The sequence below is a fragment of the Ammodytes marinus genome (genome assembly GCF_949987685.1).
Source record: "Ammodytes marinus genome assembly, chromosome: 19".
Classification (NCBI taxonomy): Eukaryota; Metazoa; Chordata; class Actinopteri; order Uranoscopiformes; family Ammodytidae; genus Ammodytes; species Ammodytes marinus.
In genome coordinates, this window is record NC_137223.1 from 4,554,074 (window position 1) to 4,578,551 (window position 24,478).

Consider the following 24,478-nt stretch of genomic DNA (forward strand, 5'->3'; position numbering starts at 1 on the left):
GGAACTGCTTGCCTGGCTCTGTCAGTATGCATTTCATACCAACACTTGTAGTGCTCAATGATTGTATTTTGTTTTAGCATGAATGCAAAAACGACACTTGGTACCTGCCAACCATGTCAGTGGCAACCAGTAGCCAAAGCAAAGATGCTCAACTGTTGTGAAATTGCTACCACATGGAATCCCCCCCACCCCACCTCAAAGAGTAAACTGTTGTTTTTACATTTCTGTTGGATAAAAGATCAACCATACATAGTGCTGTGTGTTACTTAATGATCTTTTGAAGGCTAAACGTTCCCTGACTTATTTTTAGTAGTTACGGACAGACATGAGAAGAAAGACTTCCAGAAGTAAAGTGAATAGCCACTTATTTGTGAAGTATTCCTTTAAGGCTGAATATGCTAAATGTCTATGAATGAGTTCATCCTTTGCTCCAGCTGAAAGAGCAGTAGGCATTAGGAACCGTGCTGACTAACGGACTCATTATGAAAACCTCTCGTAATGCAAACTATATGGTAATGATTCCACCATTAGCATTAACCATCATAGACTGATATGATCCATCATTTATCCAACATGCATATTACTACCCCATATCAATTGAACGTGTTTATGAGCAACCACAATGGCAAACATTATAAGCTTAGCAATGATACAACTAGTCCCAGTGGTACTAAAACAGCCGGTACTGTATTTTTGCAAGTCTCAAGTTTCAAAGGGAATCTCTCCTGATTAAAATGCTTGTGTTTTGCAGTGACAAACTCCAAAACTTTTTGTTTTTTTATTCATTCATTTTATGGATCCACCCAACAAGATTCCTCTTTCATGCTTGAGCATCCTTGAAACACACTTGGGCCAAAAGTGTGTGCCGCTGACTGTGGCGATTTAAATATGGCTGCAAAAGGAAGAGCACTGAAAGCGTTACTGTTTCTGCCCTTTCCCAAGTGAAGAAATAGTGTATTTTCTTATGCTTAAATTATATTTTAAGTGTGTTAAGTATATTAAAAGTTTGTCCAAATATATCAACACCCTATGTACTTATTTAATAGTATACTTTAAGTATATTATTTTGTGCTTCAATGCACTATTCTTGAGTATGATTTTTATTATCATATTTAAGTGTTGTATAAATATAGGTTCAAAAGTATACTTAAATAGTATACTTAAGTACAAAATAAGTTGTACTATTTTGGTATGCAAATGAGGTAAGAAATACACTTAAATTACGTTGAAGCACTTCTTAAGTATAACTTGAGTGCAACTAAGTTGTTTCAATTCAACACAACTTAAGTATATTGCAAATAAACCCACTTTAAATATATTAAGTTAACTTTAAAAGACATTTAAATATTATATAAAGCTGCTCATCTGCCACCTCTCTCTGCAAAACTTACTCTGTGTTCTAACACCCATACTTTCTGCTATATAGTATGGTAGAAAAAATTATTTAGAAAGTCCAAATTCTTGTGGTCAGATTTAGTATGCTTAATAATACCCCAATGCCTACTGCATCTAGTTAAGATTTTTAGTGTTGAAATCAGAATGCTATTTGGGCGATTCTGACAACACAATACAGTGCACACCTGAAGTGACGTCACATCGACAGAGAATAAATAAGTTAAAGTATGTCCCAATTGTAGCATACTGCATGCTAACTAGATTCATAGTATGGTCAGCTGTAGTTAGTCGACTAGAAATGATTGGAACGCAGCCACGAGAGAAAGAGAGAGAGAGACACACAGAGAGAGAGAGAGAGAGAGAGAGAGAAGGCAAGAGGCGTTCAGTTGCGTGTGGAAAGTATAGTCTTGGGGGATGATGTATTCGGTGATGCTCGGTTGGTGACTCGAGACGTGCTGGAATGTGGCCGAGGGGTTGTCTGGCCAAGGACACAACGATGAGGGGGAAGAGGACAATCAAGAGAGAAAAAAACAAATGAACACATGCTCTCTCAGAGTTACTCCTAATTAGACGTGACATGTTGACAACACACAATTACTCAGTTAACCCGGCAGAATATTTAGCCATTAGCTATTTGTGAGAGAGAGAGAGAGTGGTGACTGGCCAAGATGGTGTCATGTTTATTATTTTGAGTAAGTGGCACCATTTAAAGTGCTTTAACACCATAATCAGTGCAATTGGCCAGGACGGATTAGGTCATTGATAATTGTGTTGAGTCCATCGAGTTCTTATCTTTATTATAATTATTATTTTTTTTAATATTTATTTAAGGTGAGACAGTGCAGGCCATCATCATCATTGTTGTTGTTGGAAGGACTGCTCAATTTAGAGAAAACAAGCTGTTTCCAAAAGTCTGTTCAATAAAACATGTTGGACACTTATATGTTGTACCCTTTGGTGCTCTTGGGGACGTTTTTGTCCTTTCGCACTTTTTTTACGCTCTTTTTTGTGTATAACTTTGGCTGTGCTTATGTTAGCTGAAATATTTTTGGCCAGGGATTTTTTTTTCTCAAATATTTTGTTTATTTCTACTCAGCAACTTTGTACCATCTATTATAAAGGCTGTACACTTTTTTGTTCCTCTCAGCTCCCTAAGGACGTTTTTGTCCCCTATTGACTCCCATTCAAAATGGCCTTTTTTCACCAATTTGATCCTGCTGTCATTACAGCATAAAATATTTTTTTCAATGATTTTATGCTTTCATCCTAGACACAAAGCATCAAAATTTATCATTTTCAACACCATCAAAATTTTTAGCCATTTCCCTATATTTGGCATAGGGTTGAATTACAAGCAATTTTCCAGGTTGTCGGTCCTGCCCCCCACAGTGCAATAGAAAAAAAAATTCAACCTAAATGGTGTGAGTGTGATGGAAGGGATGCTAGTGTGTGGTGCATATGTGTGTATTGAGAAAATATAGTGTGTGTGTTTGTGTACACACAGCCAAACTTTACAAACTCAAACGTGTATGGAAAAAATGGCCCAATCTAAACTTTATTTTTTCAAACCATAGCCATGATGACAAACACATGTAAATTTGATGATATTAGGCAATAATCTAACACTTAAGACACCAAAATTGCTTTTTTAGCCCTATCTAGCTCAATCATTTATTTTCTCCAGTTTTTTTTCGAGGATCAAATATGCTCCCTAAAACCATTTTTGTACTTTTTTGTAATTTTTTAAGTTGCAGGCCTAAACATAAGAAATATGAGAAATTAATGGAAAGTGTGGATCCATATGGATACCTTAGGGTTGTGTCTGTGTGTGTGTTGTGAAATTACTGTGTGTGTATGTGTGTGTGTCTTTGTGCGCATGCATATGTATGCAGCTGTAATGTGCAATTTGTGGGTTTTCAGGTGGCTGCAGGTTTACTTTGTTACTTTGTTGACATCATCAAAGAAACTGGAATTAAAAGGTCAAAAGCAACTAACAATGAATTAATATTTGATATGTATGTAAAGAGGTCAAGTGGGATAAAAGGTTTTAAAAAAAAAAAGTAGAAAAAAATATTACTGTATAATGTTTTTATGGCAGTTTATAGGGAGGTCATGAGAGGGAGTATTTATTTGCATCTGTGACTGCACAAATACTAAACATGTATCAAAAGCAGTTTTATTGCAAATCATTAACATATCCTAGAGTCTAATTATCCCACTCAAAAAAATCCACTTTGCATCTATTATATGAGACATTTTTCAATTATTGTGTTTTTTTTAAATAAAAATGGCTCACGTCATCACATAAGCATGCATGTAAAGGGTTAAAAGCAATTACAAATGAATGAATATTTGATATGTATGTGAAGAGGTCAAGTGGGATAAAAGGTTTGTAAAAAAAAAAGTAGAAAAAAATATTAATGTATAATGTTTTTATGGCAGTTTATAGGGAGAGGACGTTTTTGTCCTCTAAGGTCATGAGAGGGAGTATTTATTTGCATCTGTGACTGCACAAATACTAAACATATATCAAAAGCAGTTTTATTGCAAATCATTAACATATCCTAGAGTCTAATTATCCAACTCAAAAAAATCCACTTTGCATCTATTATATGAGAAATTTTTCAATTATTGTGTTTTTTTTAAATAAAAATGGCTCACGTCATCACATAAGCATGCATGTAAAGGGTTAAAAGCAATTACAAATGAATGAATATTTGATATGTATGTGAAGAGGTCAAGTGGGATAAAAGGTTTGTAAAAAAAAAAGTAGAAAAAAATATTAATGTATAATGTTTTTATGGCAGTTTATAGGGAGAGGACGTTTTTGTCCTCTAAGGTCATGAGAGGGAGTATTTATTTGCATCTGTGACTGCACAAATACTAAACATATATCAAAAGCAGTTTTATTGCAAATCATTAACATATCCTAGAGTCTAATTATCCCACTCAAAAAAATCCACTTTGCATCTATTATATGAGAAATGTTTCAATTATTGTGTTTTTTTTAAATAAAAATGGCTCACGTCATCACATAAACTTGCATGTAAAGGGTTAAAAGCAATTACAAATGAATGAATATTTGATATGTATGTGAAGAGGTGAAGTGAGATAAAAGGTTTGTAAAAAAAAAGTAGAAAAAAATATTAATGTATAATGTTTTTATGGCAGTTTATAGGGAGAGGACGTTTTTGTCCTCTAAGGTAACCAAGGCGTAGTAAAAGTTAAGGATACCCAAGGGTTAAATGAAATAAAGATTTGAACTCTGGTTTATTATATTGCCAAATGTGCATATTTATTAAATAAAATATATATATATATTACAAAAAAATATAGTTTTAATGGCAGTAATCAACTGTCCACGTTTCATGATGATAACCATAAGCCCACAATGTCTCGCCTTGCAGTCATTTCTTTAAAAAAATAATCTAAGTATCTCAATTTGACCAGTTTAGCATTAAAATGACAAAGATGCCTTGTTTCTTTCCCCGAGTGTTTTATCGTGGCAAACTAAATCTCTGAAACACTTTTTTGGACCATGATGCAACACTCAATCCCCTCTTTGAAACCCAGACTAATCAAATTCCTTCGGGGGTTAGCAGCTATTCAAGGCAGGGCGACCCGCTCCATCTGTTTACTGCTCAGGACAGCTCTCGGACAGCATAATCCCCTTAAATGAAGGCTGAGATTGCAGAAGTTTAACAGAATAAATCAAAGTGTGCAGAAGAAAAGCCACACATGCTTAATAATGTTTGTTTCGAACATGGCATGATCAATTGATACGATTCTTAATAAGATCCATCCCACACATGTTCTTTGTTAAGGAACCATGCTTAAAAAGAAGATCAACTTGGTTATTGGAAAAATAGGGAAATGAACAACGGTCTTTATTGTTGAAAAGTTGTCACCATCTCCTTGGGAAGGCAAGCAGCTGGTTTCTGAGTCCAGTTTGGGAGATTTGAGAAAAGGAAGCGAAAGTACATGTCCTGGTTTGGGCTGAAGTGCAAAGCATTAGTTTGATACTGTTCAACCATGTGACGATGGTCTCTGGACTGCCCCTCCTGAGCAGACATTAGCTCCACGCTGCAGGGCTCATTGTCCTGCTCACTAGACCCTCACTGTGTCCAGCTCTCTCCGGGCGCTTTGTAATTGGAACTATCGAAGCTTCTTAAAAACGCTTGGTTCCCTTCCTGACTGCATTATTAAACCCCCTTTATGGCTCATCATTCAGCATTGATTAACCTTTTTGCTTTGGTGAAATTGCTGGAGCCCCTATAGTATTGAAAGAACCTTAAAAAATAAGCCGTCGCCAACCATCCCTCTCCACCCCCCATCTCCTACATGATAATGAGCAGATAGGCAGAGACATACATAGCGTGGGACTATGGGAGAATGAACGCACAAGTGTGTGTGAATGCAGATGGTGATCCATCTGATGAGGAATTCACACCTCCCCTAATTGCACCAAAGCAAAATGTCTGGAGCTTGCGCGAGGTGCCGCTGAGTGCTTATTGTTCCCAGAAAAACCTAATTACCTCTCAGCTCCGTCTTTAAATGACTTTAAGTAGAGGCTGCGAGTTCTTATAAGCTTGATTTTCTCCTCGCTGCGGTTTGAATAGGGAATTTGTCGTGTTGAGGATTTCTCCATCTTCGCCCTATCGGCGTACGCTGGAAAAGTTAAGAGTGTGTTTCAATCAGCACTCCATTGTGAGTCAACGGCACACTTGAGTTGAGTCGGCAGTGCTCATAGAATAACCATTAATATGTATTCAAACGTCTGCATCTCTGACTTGCTTGTATTAGCCAGCAGCACAACAACACCTGTATAGATTGCTAACTTTGACATAGCCCATGCAGTGATTCGGGGCAAAAAAACAAACAACGGCTGCAACTGATCCATTATTTAGACTGTGGTGAGTTCGCCTAGAAATGCTAGAAACGATGAAGACATAACTTTGTGAAAAAAAGCCCTTTTGAGACATGGAATTCAACCCATTGCTAATTGTGTACGATATTGGCTTTTCGTCATCCAGACAAAGGCTTTCACGACGTACACTTTAATTGTGGCAGGACATTTTATGATGTGACACACCGATGGATTTCATAACCTACTTGTATCCATTGCAAAATGTGGAACACATCTTTTACTTTTACTTATTGAAAATGCTCTAAATGACAGTATTTTTATTGTGAATTTGGTAGAAATGTTGTCAGCAGTTTATAAAATGAAACCAAAATGTTCATTCAACTCAAACCTATTCCTATAAATAGTAAAACAAGAGACGCTGAACATTTGGTGTGGTCTCTTAATTTTTTCAACGGCTGTATAACATGATTGCTGTTTTTTTTTTTACTTCTCTGTAAAAGTTACTGGTGCGCTTATTCAGACATGAAACCAACTTGTGAAACAATCCTCAATAGCATCACCAGATGAATGTCTATAAGGAGCGTTGGAATGGATGGCATTTAAAAGTCCCAAGAATCCCATGGCCTTTCATTCCAAAGCATGAATGAATAACATACACCAAACCAGATAGACCACACATATCCATCAGGTATTTTATTGTGTTCAAAAGCTTAGCCATTTTTCATTTTTTTTTCAGAGGATATTCAAAATAAAACTGTTATATTATTGTTGCGTTTCTGTTAAGCCGTACCTGTTTGAATGCTGGACGCTGTTATAGTCAAGTACAAACCCACTTAAAACGTTCAAAGAGAACAAGAGGCTATTCCCTTGGTACAATCTTTCCATGCAAAAAGGAATAAAAAACAAAGGCAGCACGGCACACGAGAATGTAAGCTAAGCGTTTTTACTTTGATCTGAAAAAGCCTTTGTGCACTTGCTTTGCGTAAGAAGCAAAAATATTCCCATTTTGTTTGGCTGATGCTTCCATCAAACACTACTTCACTTTCCTCATCGCAGTTCAAGCATCACATGTTCAGAAAGGAAAATAGCAGATATTCTATCTCTTTGTACGATTCCAGGATCATTTACCTTCTAAAGCGCAATGATCGTTAGAATATTAAATATCCACGAGGGGCGAACATTGATACCCCTCTAGCTAATCAGTGTGTAATCTACACGGCCACTTTATTGACACTTAATCATCACTAAAGGGGACATTGTTCAATGCATTTGTGAAAGTAACACTTGGGGGAACAACAAGGCCCATTGATTTATCCCCCTTTTTGTGTTCTAATCTTCCACGGTGGCCCTTTAAACAGAGGGATTGATTGATTTCCGAGCCAGTCCCCACTGACCAGCGGCCAGCCCCAGTCTAATTTTCTGGTTAAGCGGATCCTCCTTTGTAGCATTTGTCCCCGGGTTTTACGTTACCTGGGAGCCCATTCTTTGTCACTGCCCTCCCCTCCCCTCTACTCCGCTCCACATGCTCTCAGTAATTTGATGAGAGCATGGGCAAAGGCAGTAAGAATCCCAACAGCTGCAATAAAAACTGTGGTGGGTCTCTTCTCGGAGCAAGCCAGCCAGCATTCGGAGCACTTAACCTGTAGCTTTTTTTTTTTTTTGCTGTAAATGCCTCCTGATTTGTCTGTCACCCAATCCGTCAGCAATGAATAATTTTCATGGAAGGTGCACTTTAATTACTTTCCCATTTAAATGGCATTATCGTGGCCCTATCTGGGTAATTAATCTCACAAAGTATCCTGTTTCAGGCCTTTTATTGCCGGCAGACGAGCCCCCCCGAAATCCCCCCCCGCCCCCCCTGAATCTGCTGTGCTTGAACGAGCCCTTCCCTTCATACAGGCTGGCTGTTGCCCTTCTTTCCCCTTCACTTGCTCCCTATTGCTAGCCCTAGGATGCTTCCCTTTCTCTGGGTGCAGGAAAGCCTGTCAGAGCAACGGGCCGTTTCACAGCCTTGTAAAAGGGACACACAGACAGACACCTCCGTTCATGGGCTGTAGTCAAGAATTAGGCCTCAACTCTCTACCATGGGTTTATACGGCTGATAACAGCTTTTGTGTTGATATTCAGTAATTGTCTGTAAGAGTGCAATGGGAATGTTTTAGAAGTGAGCATTCTAAAGCAACTGGTGCTCCCCAAGGTTAACCATTTTATCACCTTTATTTTTTTTAATCTACAACAATGCAATAATCAGATGTTAGGTTAGTGAAATATGTAGAGGATTTTTTTTTACATTTATAGTATCCTTTTATATTGTCTAAATAATTCAATGTTGAGTGTAGGCTCCATGGATTTTAATTGTTAAATTATTCCGTTTTGTTCACTGAATGAAATGAATTGATGGTGCAGTATATGCTTGCTATGTAATTGTTTATTGTTGTTGGCCAGTATGGCAGCTCCTGTCCCTGGCTGGGTTTGATTCATGTATCTCCAAGCGCTCTGACTGTTTGTTTGGTTCCCTGCTCTTCTGTCAGTGTTTGTCATGTTCTAGTTTGTAGTGAGGCAGGAGAAGAAATTCAACCTTGTGCACACTAACGTTTACCTTGCACCTTAAACCTTGAACCAAGTATTGTGTGTGTGTGTGTGTGTGTGTGTGTGTGTGTGTGTGTGTAAATCCTCTGCCTGATTTATCTTATATATTGGGCACAGCGCTCGTATAACGTTCATGTCCAAAAACTATTAAAAACACATCAGTGAGTCGCACTGCTGCCACTGAGCGACATGTTCTTTTATCACTATGAACACACACACACACACACACACACACACACACACACACACACACACACACACACACACACACACACACACACACACACACACACACACACACACACACACACACACACACACACACACACACACACACACACACACACACACACACACACACACACACACACACACACACCATCCGGCTGTCACCAAAGCACCAGATGCATATTAATCTACTGCTCAATACAGTAAATTGAAGGAAGTATATCTAGAGACAGATTGACACATTGTTTAATAAGGTTTAATAAAAATAAAATAAACACGTTAGTAATCATGTGTCATATCACCTCATGAATGTTATCATGAGCCATGCAAGTAGTAGGCAGTTGACATTTTGGTTGACTGTCAGTATTAGCTAACCCCTTAACCACAACGAGTCCAAAAATGTCTAGTCAAATCTGATTGGTCAAATCTTGCCTACAGTCGAATAATCGTCCAATCATTGTCGACATTGGCTTCCATTTTTCAAAATTTGTGTCAACAGTATGATAAGCTGATGTTTAAAGGAGAGGAAGCGTTCAAACAGAGAAACAAATATCCCAGAATGAAATACATTACGTTCAACTTTACACATGGTGTGGGCCTCAACGGATGTCGTGTGACTGTTTTTCTTTAGCCATTTCTGTTTGTCATTGGACTCTGCTTTATTTATTGTGGCGTTTGTTTTTGTTTATTTTTCACAGACAAAACTCTGTCTCCAGACGTTTGTGTGTGTTGGATGCAGACATATTCCTTTGGAACATTGGCAAAGAGAGAGTGATACTGTATCTGATACTGTCTCATTCTGAAAAGTCAACTGAGAGAAAAGTTGCAACATTCCGAATGTGTTTTGAGTTGCCTCAGCTGGGAACATATATAAGAGTTGAAAAAGGGAACACTGCTTCTCTTTCAGCATCATCCTATATAGACTCTGTTCTATACCCCTGGAGCCTACACAGACACGGCTTTAATTATTCAGACCTTTTCTGTGTGAGGCAGCACAAACAGAGATTGAGGGAATTTTTTTATTTTCATTCTGACAGTCAATCTGCGGTTTACCTTCCACACAGCTTCTCAGTCAGAACCCTCACCTTTCTGCATTCACTCCTTTTTCTCTCTCAAACATGTCCGCCTCTAGCATTTAACCAGCCTTGACAGCTCCATTCTTTATTGTTATTTTTTTTTCTGCAGAAGTTGGCCCGACTAAACAAGTTTTTCCCAAGCATTGTTGCTCACTTATCAATCCTTTCCCTGGGTATTAAAATGGATGTGTGTATGTTTGCGTTATCTTAAAGGCCCCTTCTGCATACAAATACGAATGATTTGGCTTGGCGTAGAAGCAAGGAAGCTCAGACATTGAAATTTGTTTGACTAAGACTTACGCTGGCTGTTTACACGTTGGCGACAGGCTGGGCCTATTAGTGGTCAGAGTGTGACGGTCTACTGATTTAAATGCTGCGGGTTTGACCTCACCTAGCAGTATGCTGAGGACAGAAACTGGTAGGCCTAGTTAGCCATGTTCGCTAAACTTCACTCACTATGAAAAGGAGCAGCTCGTAAGCCTTAAAGACCTACTTCACCGGTGGAAATATGAAGGTGTATTGAACTCTGAGATCATATGTAGTATAAATGTGCAAACATTTTAGAAATCGGTTCATCCTATAGCCTGAAAAAAGGCAGAAAGAGTGTTTTATGGTCTTACTGTCTCACCCTACATTTTCCCATGTATGACATCACACATGGTAAAATGTAGGGTTAGGATAAACAGGACAACTGGGCCAAGGGATGACTGAGGGTAGAAAAACCTCATTCATTATAATATAATAGCGATTTCATAATGATAGAACGCCGGTTACATATGGGTGAAGTATTCCTTTAAATACACAAAGTTATCACAGTGTCAACATGATAGTGATCTGTCTATCACTAAATCTCCCTGTACAAAGAAGCACAATAAACGTCCAGGCTCTTTCCGAACAACACTACAGTTGACCATGTTCAGCTCATTTTTTAATGTTTCCTCCCTATAATTAAGTTCAGGTTTCTGTTAGTCTCAAAGTTCACATGTTATGCTTATTTCCTGGCTCAGAATTGTACTTTGCGTCTGCACTAGACACTGTTTGCATGGTGTAGTATACCCAAAACAAATCTTTACATTTCCCCTGGGCACTGGGTGCCATTGCTGAATCTCTTCTTTTCAGCCTCTTGTCTGAAATGCTTCATTTTAGCTCCTGCCTTTTTAATCCCTGCCTTCCACAAAGCCCAGTCTGCTCTGATTGACTTCTCCCCTTATGACATCATTAAGGGAGAGAAATCTGACTGAGGTTTTTGAACACAGGTTTTCAGAATAAAACTGGGTTCAAAAAACATGTGAAACAACACCTAATTGCTGTCCGCATTAAAGATTAGAGACCTGCTATATTTATATTTTTAAATGCTTTTTGTTTTTTTGTTTTTTTTTGTGTATTAATGGTTTCGTTCCTATATGTTTTGTGATTGTTTTTCTTTGTATACATTTATTTTTTTATTTTATTTATTTTATTTTTTTTACATGTTTTTCTTTTTTGTATATGTTTTGTGTGGACCCCAGGAAGAGTAGCTGATGTTTCTGCATCAGCTAATGGGGATCCTAATAAAATCAAATCAAATCAGACAGGAGAAAAAGAGAGGGTTGTTTTTACTCATAGCCTCTAGTCACACCAGGGACCCATTTTGGATAATAGGCTACATTTAAACAAAAGAAAATATTACTTTGGTTAAATCAAAATAAGAACAATACAAATGATCAATGATGAGTTGCTCTATAACTACCCTTTTTTCATTTTTCATTTTCATTTAACTTTTATTTATCCTCGAGAGACCAATTGAGGGGTGACCCTCATTTTCAATGACGTCGAGTTTATTATTTAATTATTATTTAATTTAATTATTATTAAAAAAATTCAAATAGCTTTCTTTGTGAAATAGCACAATGCTGACCTTGATATAAGGTGAACAGATGCAAACCTGTTTTTAGTATGAATGTGAATGTATATGTAACAGCACAGGAGCAGATTAAGTGTGCGCTAGCTGCCTGAGCCCTCTCCGTGCCACCAGCGCTGGGTGACAGATCACAGTAGTATTCGCTCAGTCAAATTACAGACCTGAGGGTTAGTTGATGAGAAAAATGTCACCGTCGAACCAAAAATGGAACTCTTAATATATTCCATCTCAGGTCTTGTTGGACATGTATTAATGCTTCTCAGTGCAGTGGCCCTGCTAATTAAGACAGTCAGTGTCTGGTAGGGGCTAGATGAAGCGTGGGGACAAATAACAGTATGACACCCAGAACAAAAGAGCTGAAAAGTGAGAGAATATACATATTGAGCAGTGCTGTGAAAGCACTCGGAGCACACTGTGTACTCAGGTTTAGCAAGGATAGACTTCATTGCAAAAGCAGAGCAATGCATCTGATTATACATACAGCACCCTTTTCTTTAAATGTTAATGTTATTTTCTTCTAGTGACCGCCATTTTTAGAAAAATAATAATATAAAAGGACATTAATAAAGGAGTTTCGAAGCAGGTTGATGATTTTTTTTGTTGTTGTGCTGCTGCTGCTTGGCATTATAAATCGTGAAAATGAATTTGGTTCAAAAGCAAAAATGATTCTGGAATAGTTTTTTATTTGATGTGAGTGCTTTAGAAATTGAGATTTTCTGGAGTATTGCGGAAAAACTAATGTTGAGATGATGGCAGTGGAAGATGGTTGTATTGGAGTGAGAAATATACAGACATGCTTTTGTCAAATAAACAACTGTGATTGTGACTAGTATGAAGTAAGACATGTAGACAAACATCTCAACATTGATCAGCGCTTTGTCTTCCTCACGGGCACGTTTTAAACCATATAAAGCTAACTCCGGCTTCCATATTTAAAGTTGCCCATGTGTGTCGACTGGTCAGTAAAGGCAGCTGGGCTTTGGGCTCTGGAATGCAAGTAGCTGCTCTCTGTTTACTGCCCCACGGGTAACTGTAAGGCCTCAGTAAACACCAAAATACTTTCACTCTCTTTATGTACTCACTCGCTTGCACTCCCCCTCTCCGCTCTTATATACATTCAAACACACACACACACACACACACACACATACCACACACACCCCTGTCAGCATGCACCTGTGACTCTTATATGGAACACATGCTCGGGAATGTCACGGGCCCTGCTGGCTTGCAAATGGCTGGGGCACTTTTTGCAATAGAAGCCACTTGAAGTGTTTCATTTCCTGACCGAAGGAGTTAAAAGGGACTTCCAAGGGTAATAAAAACCCAAGCGGGGTGGGTGGGTTGCATGCCATAGGGTTGCCCCAATAGACGTGCATCTCCCCCCCCCCCCCACCCTCCTACACAACAAGTCGAGTGTATATTGACCCTTGATCTATCGGTTAATGTGTGTAACTATAGGCACAATCATTTAGTATAGGAACATTTGAGATGTGTCTGTCTATTACTTGCTGCTAGATATATTACTGATTTGACACACATGAAATGAACTTCAATGATCTGAACCATGAAAGAAAGAACAATGGGACAGATAGTAAGGTTTGTCTGATTGGCTATTCCTGTGCTGAGCCTATAGCATATAGGTCATGAATTATTTGATCACTTAAAAGCTGCTCCTAAAAGTGACTCCTTTTAAGTTCAGTAAGTAGAAGTGAATCACTTGATTAATGTTGTGTTTTATTTGCGCTGCGTTCAAAGGCTTCTTTCAACGTTAGGGGATAACAAGGAACGTTGAGGGAAGACAGACCCTGGTATTACATAGATTCAACATCTATATGCATCGTTGGCTATGGTTATTCATTTCTAGCCCCTTTTGACTGAACTTGACTTATACTGGATACACTAGATCCTCTTTTCAAAGTGTTTTATCTTCATTCCGGGGGGTCTGTGAAATAGCTCACGCTTCTAGAAATTGGAAAAGGTTGTTGCGTTGCGTAACACAGTTGTGCATTGCGTTGCGTTGGGTGTGTGTGTGTGTGTATGGGGGGATTTTTATCGGGGGTCCGTGAGCATTACTCACTGCTGGTTCTTTTGTGAGATGAAAGAATCTGGCTTGAGATTGACAGCTCTGCTCTGCTCTTTCATTGTCTCATCAGCATACTGTCTCCTGCAGTGAGGAAAACTAATTATGTCTTCAACCCCCCGCCTCACCCACTCCTCCCCTCCCCTTTTATTCAGATCATCACACTTGGAAATCATAATGAGTTTGTGGCAGGCCACTTTGGGCTTTGGAGAAAGGAGGGTGGGGGGGAAAAATCCAGAAAAGTCCATTTGCCTTCACTTTAAAAAAGGCCCGCTGGCAATTACAGACAACCTTTTGACCCGCCAAAGCTGTCGCCTCCAATTTCTTTCAGGGTTTGGGACCTGAGACTTTAGTTTTAGCCCCTGCACACCTGCTAGCTTCCTCCTCCTCCGCTGTATTTCTCTACTGCTTTATAAACCTGCCTTGTACCAAGAAAACTTTTTCTTTTTGTTATCAAAGCACAGGGAGTGTGTGGCAGCCATCTGGTAGTCTGCTTTTAATTATTTTGGTATAAAACAACAGTAAAAAAAGTTATGGCAGCCAAGGACCTTAAAATGGAGGTTGGTATTGGCTGTGGAGCAGATGGGCTTCACATCTGGGGCTTGGGGAGAAGTTAGTAAGGGCGTGAGGGATGCTGTGACAAGGCAACATGGCCAAGATATTTTATGTAGACAGATAACTTCCCCCCCCCCCACCCCCCGGTTCCCCTTCGTTATCAAGAGGGTCTTAGACAGCCGGGGACAAAGGCTGTGTTTGGAAACCCATATTAACGTCCTACTCATACTCATTTTGACGTCAATTTGAGTATCTGACCGTTGTGTATGCGAGTTTGGGTAGGGTGAGAACTGCCCGGATGAGTACTAACTTCTGGGAAGATTTTGTGTATGGATTGACAGCTTACTTTTCCTACTCAACTGCCCCACAATGCATTGCGTCCTTTCAAACGGATTTAGGATACTGTGTTTTTCCACTGTATTGGACATGCAGCCGCAAAAAATAATGTCAATTCTAAAGCTTTGGTGTGTGTGTGTGTGTGTGTGTGTGTGTGTGTGTGTGTGTGTGTGTTATTTCCACAGTTGTCTTACCATAACCACTCGTGAACCAAACACCCAGTGTGTGTGTGTGTGTGTGTGTGTACTGCCATGTCTGGAAGTATTGAGAGTGAAAGGAGCTCTATTCCTTCTGTGTGCTGAAATAATGTATTCTCCAAAGGAAGATTATATCTAAAATGAAAGTTGGACGAGCTTGTATCCTTAGAGACCAGGCTAATTAAATTTGTAAATTCCTTCCCAAATCATCTCGCTATCACCACTGGTGACTGGCCCTGTCGCACACTGCCAGAAAGAAGTATGTCACAACGCGTTAAAGAGCTAGCACAGTTTACATTGGCAGTACAGACATCGAGATGAGAGATGAAATGAGAAAAGGCCTTCAGAGACCACCGCGGTGTTTTCAGCAGGGGGTTTCCTTCTTCTGCTCGGGAAGAGAGATAATCACTTATTAATGTCATGACGGTTATTTGATTTGGTTCTGCTATGCTAAAATTAAATTACACGTAGGCTAGCCTCTCGCAAGAGTCAAGATGTATTTCAGCCGAGTACATGGGGCTTGTTAATCTGACATGTATTACAGATAACATCCGAGTCGGCTTTCTCGTCTTGAAATGAAATCGCCAAAGTTGATAACATAGAGATGAATCCAGTCTGGAGGTCCACAAGTGTCAATCCCACCCCCACCCCCCCCCCCCCCCCCACACACACACACACACCCTGAAAGCACATGCACAGTGTCCTGCAGTAGGGCAAGAAGGACATCCGCCCCCCTATACACTGCCAGCATACTTTTTTGTTACTTTACTTTGACACCTTCAAAGCTAAACTGAAACGCCTTCTTAAAAAACGTGTGTGAACATGTCTCTTGCATTAGCATTAGAATAACCCACTCACACCGCTCTCCCAATTAACTGCTGACAAAGTGGATTGCAAGATACGCTAAGTAAACATGGGGCTGGACGTCATCTTTCTTGACACAAAGAGGCAGAAAGCCCATGTCATGTCATTGTTATCCTGGAAGTAATTGGGGATGGTTGGGTTTGGGAAGCAAGGAGCTCAGCAAACTCTCAGGGCCCTCCCACCAAGTCTTAAGCCTTGTATATCTCTCTCTCTCTCCCTCGCCGACTATCAAGACAGAAATCAACCCAATTACAGTAATGGCTAAATCCTGTAGGCCAATACACAAAGGCTGTGACAATGATGTGACACCTTTTTTGCCGGGGTCTTAATCAGTATGTCCGGGCTTCATCTCTCAATTTGTGAACCCCGCTCTTGTCACTGGCTTTGGTAAGAGGCTTTGGTCCAATTTAACGCAGTACTGTCATCCTTTGGAGTTTGTTAAGGAGACGAAACCGCCCGTAACACCGTTTGTTTGTGTATATAAATCCAAGCAATTAACTCAGATTTGTTTAAGTATCATAAGACAACCTTTCACCCAATTCTACTCTTTCTCAGATGACAGTTTAATAGCTGCCATAGTATCCCTGGGCTTATTGTTCAAATTGAATTATTAAGTTGTTATATAACTCATTATTATTATGTTGTTAAGTTAAACTTTAGTTAGTATGTAGAAACAAAGTACCATATAGCTAGCCACATACACGTTTACAGAGCCTATAGGCTGTGTATTAACACTGGATTTTCCCCCAGCACACACAGTACGGAGCGGATTTTGAGGAGATATATTCACTGATTTTGACAAAGTGATTTTGACGACAAGCATTATCCAGAATCACAGACTACATCGGTACAAAATTATCAAACTTATTATTCAAATAACCTAATTAAAACCTTAAAGAAGTGTCATCATCTTGTTAAAGCCGGCTCCGGCAGATCAACACCTCTACTGACTGCTGGGTAGAAATTCAAAATCTCTTTCCATCACATCAACAGGGGACAACACACTGACTGATACATGACGCAGCCTGATAGACTGAGAAACCAACATACTGTGTGTGTGTGTGTGTGTGTGTGTGTGTGTGTGTGTGTGTGTGTGTGTGTGTGTGTGTGTGTGTGTGTGTGTGTGTGTGTGTGTGTGTGTGTGTGTGTGTGTGTGTGTGTGTGTGTGTGTGTGTGTTTGTGTGTTGTGCTCCACACTGCTGGTGGTCCTCTTGTATAAGGGAATCTCCATCACAAACAGACAACGTGCCCACCCGCTGCTACTGCATTCTGAATCCACACAGTGCAGACCAGCCGCCTATATATAAGATATGAATGGTCCCCACCAACTACTCTTGAGTTCAATAGTGAAGGATTGAGGCCAATTCAGACAGATTTACAAAAGGACAGGCAAGTCTGGGGCGAGCTTGTTTTTTAAAAATTGTCCCTGTGTGACTAATGGCAGTTGCGTTAGGGCTGGCATTTATAAGCACAACAACGCAATGTGTCAGAGGCATTGACCGCCGATTATTTGCCTTGGTTTAGAAAAGCTTTATTTGGACCGGAGCAGGGAAATGTTAAGAACTAGCTTCTCTGTAAAATAAGCACTTATTTCTTGGCACTGGCAGCTTCTACACCTTTTTATCTTTAAGAAAACAGAAAAATGATTCCCCCCCAGCATAAAGAAAATACATAGTTTAGTACGGATTGAGTTTTTTTCATATTTTTATTTGATCGGACCCGTCTCCAAACTTTAATCTTATACGGTCTTCATCGAGGTACTACTTCTTCTTCCCACAGGCTTTTCCCTTTTCCTATCGAGCCATTCATGTGCTCAGCCCGGCACTTGTTTTATGGGACTTGTACCCTTTTTGCTGCTGTCGTTTCAAACAAGCTCACCACAAAGCCACGGAACAGCCCCAGATTAGAATTAGAAAAAAAAACATTATCCAAGCAAAATGGAGCTGTTACAAAAAAAATAATGCCTTTTTTTCCTGGGATTGCCTTAATGCCAGGAGGTGCCACCTTGAGCTACGCTGGCCGGGTTCTATTATGTTGCTAAATGGCTCGCGGCGGCGGAGTGTTTTTGAAGTCCTTCTCAATATCACCGCTGATGATCTGTGACATCTCATTACTAGTCTGTTATTGCTATCAGCCGCACACACAAAGGCAAAGTGATCATGCTGGATACTGTGGAGTACGTTTCTGTAACCAGACCAATGAAAAAAGAAAACTTCATTATCATGTCATATATATATATATATATATATATATATATATACACACACACTGTAGTTGGCAGAAAAACAAGAGATACTTTGCCGGTTTTGGAGAAAGTACTAGATGTGAGCTTGTTTTTTTTCCCAAGATGCATTTTTTTTTCAAGGCTAATTATCTCCCAATAATGACATCATTATAACGCTAGTGCGCCAGACAAGAGCTCGGACTGTTGGAGAATGTAGCTTTTGTTCACACAGTGCTCCACACATACGGCACACAGGGTTTCTATCACAGACAACACGTTTCTTTAATAGAAAATAACTGACAATTTAAAAGAAGCTGGATGTGTTTTTTTAATATTAACATGCCTGTTGAGATATTTAATAATAAGCTTAAAAGCTATAGTGCGTAACTTCTGCTGTGCATCCAGGTTTTTTTCTTAGCAGTAGAATCAACAACTGAAACATTTCTTTGGCTCTTCTTGGGATTTTTCAGAGCTCCTGCACCAGTGTCGGGGGGGGGGGGGGGGGGGGGGGTGAAACCAGTTTGTTAACACTGCCATACTGAGAAATACAGAGAGAGTTTTGCGGAGCTGATAGGCTTAATCAACGTAGTTACAACTATTTTGGCGATGGCTTGAACGTAACCCACATTAATTTGTAATGAAAAAGTTACACACTATAGCTTTTTACAGGAAAAATACAATGTACGGATTACATAATGTCCAGTGCATCCCGAATATACCCAATATATATATATATATATATTCTATGATGGATATACAGCATGTGTAATATGTCATTCATTTTTTGAGTACATTGTCAATTTTTCCCCTTAACCTGCCATGGGTAAGTGGTTGGCCAGACTTTTCACAGCCCTCTGGAGTGGTGGTGTGAACGTGTGGCTGTCAGTCTGTGGCTTTATATGCACAGGTGGAGAGAGCAACAGTTAGACAAAGTGAAAGTCACGACCCCTGACTCAAACAGTCTTGTGGCTGCCAGGAAACTCTATATAGTCTGGGATCCTACTGTACGTCTGTCTCTTGTGTGAATGGAGATCTCTGTTTAGTTGTGGATGGTTGTATAATATATACAGACGCAAACAGACAAGGTTTAAATAAACACTTAACATTTGGGAACTTTGAGAAGACATGTTTTTAAGCACTTTGTAACCTAGGTTTTGAAAAGGATAATAAAAAAGTACTAACTTACTTACTTACTTTTATGTGAAGCAAAAGCTTTTGTGAAAGCTGTCTTTGACACGGATTGTCCCTTTAACTCTGCAGGAACTTCCTGTCTCTAATCCTCATCCAAATATCACATTTGCCCTGCGTTCCAAATCACATACTTTTTTTCTTTTTACTAAACTACATACTAAAGTACAGAAGAGTTGTAGGGCCACAGGAGAGAGAAAAAAGGAACGCAGGGTTGGTCATTTTAAACCACCCACGCCCCTAAAGAAAAAAAGAAAATACAAATGGTAAAAAAAGATTTGCTCCTTTGCTTTCTGTGGGAACCCTATTGTTTATGTGGCAGGTGTTACCGCATTATACTGGGCATCTCTCCCATGCAGTGAATCTGACTCTGTGTGCCCTGATAGGTGTTGACTGTACAGGGACAGTGGCTGTGTCTTTGTATGGGGGCAGAGGCAGAGGGGAGCTGCAGGGTTCAATGTGTGCCCCCGGTTCATAACCTGAGAGCCGGGCTTTGTCTTCCACAAAGCCGCCGATCACTCAGCGCGGCTACAGTTGAAAAAATCCTTTGGGAGGCTTATAGAGGGCAGGCTGTGCTGTCCCCAAGTCTAGGAATAATAAATACACTATTGTTAGACTCTAGATTTCTATTTAGCACCGCAAACAGCTTTTTTTTTACAGGACACTTGCCCTGCATTCCAAATCACATACTTTTTCTTTTTACTGCACTACATACTAAAGCACAGAAGAGTTCTAGGGCCACAGGAGAGAAAAAAATAATCATATATGGAAAAAAAAAATTCATTCGTCGTGAAATGTAAAGAATAAAGACAAATACTCCAAAATGCTATTGGAGTTAGTGGGGCATCTAGGTATTTTCTGTGTACTACAAATGACGTGCATGTATCCTACATCTTTTTCTGGCATACTAAATAGTAGGGAAGTATGGGGATTGGAACGCAGGGTTGGTCATAAATCATAGTTATGCATTTGATCTAATCTAGTACACGAGTTGTGGCAGAGCATCACTAAAATTGTTCCAAAAGCGCTATATATATACAGTATATATTTATTTTATTCCGTGATATACTTTAAGGCACTGATGGAGTCACTGCAGTGTGTGTGTGTGTGTGTGTGTGTTTAGCATTAGTCATTAATCATAATCACTTAGCAGAACATAAAGAGGGAAAGATTCAGGAGAGGTCAATCGCGGAAAGAATCAACACTTTTTCTTACACGCTGATAAACACTGTCGAGCTGTCGTCACTATAAAGTATTCCCTCCAGGACAAATATGCTTGGTCTGTGTGTGTGTGTGTGTGTGTGTGTGTGTGTGTGTGTGTGTGTGTGTGTGTGTGTGTGTGTGACGCAACACACACAACTTGCTGGCTGCCGTCTGGCTCCTGTCACGTCCTGTCATTTGGCTTTTTGTTCGGCGCATAAAGAAAGACATCAAGTGAGCTCATCGCCACAGACAGATGAGTGATAGAAGAGCTCACTGCTGATGACAGACGCAAGAAGAAAAAAAAAGAAAAGAAGCCAATCCTCAAAACTACAGTCAACCCACTAAGTAGGCTATTGTGCAAACCTTTTCTTTCCCCTTGGTCTGGCTTAGAGGCCTGTCTGGAGTGTGTGTCCTAGGGGGTTTTACTCATCATGATGGTGGGGCTGCCAGCATCGGGCCGTATACCTTCGTCATTACAAGGCTGCAGTGGGCCGGGTGTCGTTCGCTCCGTTTGCTGCAGATTCACTGGGTTAAAGGAATACTTCTCCCATACGGAACCGGCGTTCTATCATTATAAAATCGCTATTATAATATAATGAATGAAATTTCTTCCCCCAGTCTTCCCTTGGCCCTTTTTTTTTCAACAAATCAATCAAATTACTTATTGCTTTAGCTCTCCATATATGGCATCTATGCGCAGTACTGGTACCCCAATATTACTACATTGTGTGACACTCATTTTGAATATGTGTTTTTGGACTTTGCATAGTTTTTACACAAAATCAACAAAGATAAACGGCGGCGTGGTGGTTTTCACACACATACTGTATAGTTTGGCTATCCTACAGGAATGTAGAAAAGTATGGTCCCTAATATGGGCATATCCCTAAACACATCGGTGCCCCTGGGCTAGTCGCTCACCTTGTGTGTATGGTAATTCCACCTTGGTTGCAACTATCCATCAAATGCAAATATCCTGGAAGTGTTGTTAATCAATTCACATGCATTAACCCTTTGGCGATTGCACAACACATAAAATATATACAATATAGATATATACAGCCCCGGAAAAACATAAGAGACCAGTTTGGATTTTTCTTTAATCTTTATCTCTACAAAACTTATTGAAAATGCTCTAAATGACAATATCTTTATTGTGAATTTGGTAGAAATGTTGTCAGTTGTTTATATTATAAAATCAAAATGTTCACTTTACTCAAACATATGCCTATGAATAGTAAAACAAGAGACACTGAACATTTGGAGTGGTCTCTTAATTTTTTCCGGAGCTGTATATATAAATATTTTTTAAGAAACAAGTGATCCCCACATAACACGTGGTGTGTTTGCACTCTTTCAGATGTGTCACTCTTGCCTCTTGCTTGGATTGTTTTCATTCTTCTTGCAGACTGAAATATCCAAACACTGGCCCCATGCAGACAGTTGCTGAAGTGACCAAACTTGGACTTTGTGTCTGTCACTTGGCGTGGCAGAGAAGGCAGAGAGTTTGTGTTGACAGATTCAAGGTGCTCAGCTAAAAACGAGCACACAGCATCAGGGGAATACTGTAGATTCTGAAACTGACACAACTGTCTACAGCAGTGTGTGAGAGCTGAGCTGGGGTCAGTTTCAGTGCAGGTCGGACTTGCCTGATCTGAACTGAATGCATGGTGTCTTAGAGAGCTGCAGGACTGACCCTAGATATGTGGGCAATCAGCAAAACTACAAGACCGCTCCGTATAAAGTTACAAAAGGTAGCTGAATGCAGGGGTGGACTGGCCATCTGGCATACCGGGCATCGTCCCGGTGGGCCGGCAGGCATTTTGGGCCGGGCCAGGTCCATTTATTAAAAAAAAAAAAAAAAAAAAAAAATCTTTTTTTTTTTTTTTTTTTTTTTTATGGACCCTCGGCTGTGTGACTCGGCCCGGCCCGGCCCGGCCAAGTCACACAGCCGAGGGCCGAGGGCCCATCCCTCTCGGCAGTGCCATGGACATATAATTGTGCGTGCAGGCTGTCAACTTCACCTGAAAGTTAAATACAACTTTGTCCCAGGCCATTACTCATTATGATTGGTTCTAGGCTGGGCCTGGCCCAATCACACACAGCAGAGGGCCGCCCATTCAGAGGCTGCATTAAATTGTATTATCATGCATTCAACTTCTACTCCGTAATTATGAGCATCTGACGATGGTCAGTTACGTTCAGGGCCGTCGGACTGCGGACAGGCTTGGGGGGCCCAAGGCAGAGGGGGGCTGCACCCAAAAAAATATATATAGGGGAAGGTGGGGTGAATTGTGCATTTTGGAAGTTGCAAAACCCCTTGTTTCTAGAAAACCGTGGAAGAAATTGGAAATGTGACCACATATTTAAGAAGAGCCATCCATTTGACTCATCCTGTAAAGAAGGGAGACACAAGGAATAAGATATAAGCACATTTAAGCTCAAAAAACTGTGTTTTGCCTTTCAAAGTAAAATTTCCATGATCAAGGTTTTTTGATTATTGTGTCTGAACAATTATAGACACGTTTGAAAACATTTGACACATGTTTTAGTGCTTTGGTATGCTACACTTTGAGTCTATATAGTTAGCACAATGTCAACCCTAAATTGCTGCATCATGCCTATTATCCAAAATTCTGGGGATGGGGTGATTTGTGCGCAAGGGCCTGGGTGAGTTATAAGTAAGTAAGTAAGTAAAATGTATTTATAAAAGCACATTTATGACAGTCTGCACTGTCCAAAGTGCTGTACATAGTGCATTCAGTAGGTAAACAATGAAGGTACAATAACAATAACCAAAATAAAAGACGTAAAGCCCATACATCCACATAAACACAGATAGTAGTGCAGAGGTAAGATAGTTAATGGGGAGGAAACACCAGGGTGTACATATGGGTTTTGAGCCTTGATTTAAAGGCAGAAATGTAGGGGGAATCACATTTGTCAGGTGGCAGTTGGTTCCACAAGCACGGAGCAACTAGTGCAAAGTACATTTCTGAGAGTTGTGCCAGTGGCATGGCTGTATACGCTGGTCACCAAAAGAAAGTGATTGTCTACAGTAGCTCAGAAGAGAGTGCCATCTCAATTCCACTTAACGACACCACTGATGAGAGTTCAGATGGCCAGAAAGATGATGATGGTGACTTTGTCATTGTGAATCAATGACAATGACTACGTGGGGTGATTTGTGCGTCAAGACAACTTTTTTTCCGAAAGCTATATTTCTTAAACAGTTTATTCCAGATCCAAAGTTTTTATTGCCAGGGATGCACAACATCCTGAAATATATGTACATATTTGAGTTGGAGACATAACTGTCAAGGCCTCACTTTAAAATCACTTTGAGTAAAAAGTTGCACAAATCACCCCACCTTCCCCTATATATTTTTTTTTTATTTTATTTTTTACTGGCTCAATATAGGCCCCTGATCTTTGAAGGCCCAGAAAAACGTTATTTAGGGAAAAGATTTCATGGGCCTTTCATTCGTCAGTACATTTATGTTATTTTTTAAATAACATTGTTCGGGGCTACGAAGATCAGGGGCCTATATTGGGCCATTAAAAAATACAAACAAAGGAAAAAAATTCCCGAAGCTGACTGGATTTTTTAAACATGTACATTTCTTCTTTCTGCTTTTTGGTCATCTGTGTCTATACATTATTCCAGCAAATAATAGCCTACTAACCCTAACTAAGGAAACAGTTGATTTATCCTTAGTTTTCTCTTCAAAGTGCACCAGATTGATGAATTTTACTTTAACATTTGAAAAAAA

General features: G+C 39.8%; 1 protein-coding gene across 2 annotated transcripts in view; it reads left to right on the top strand.

Annotated features, from left to right (window-relative positions):
- Positions 1 to 24,478, top strand: part of epha7 (eph receptor A7) — a 105,783-nt gene that overhangs the window by 34,960 nt on the left and 46,345 nt on the right. The window lies entirely within an intron of this gene.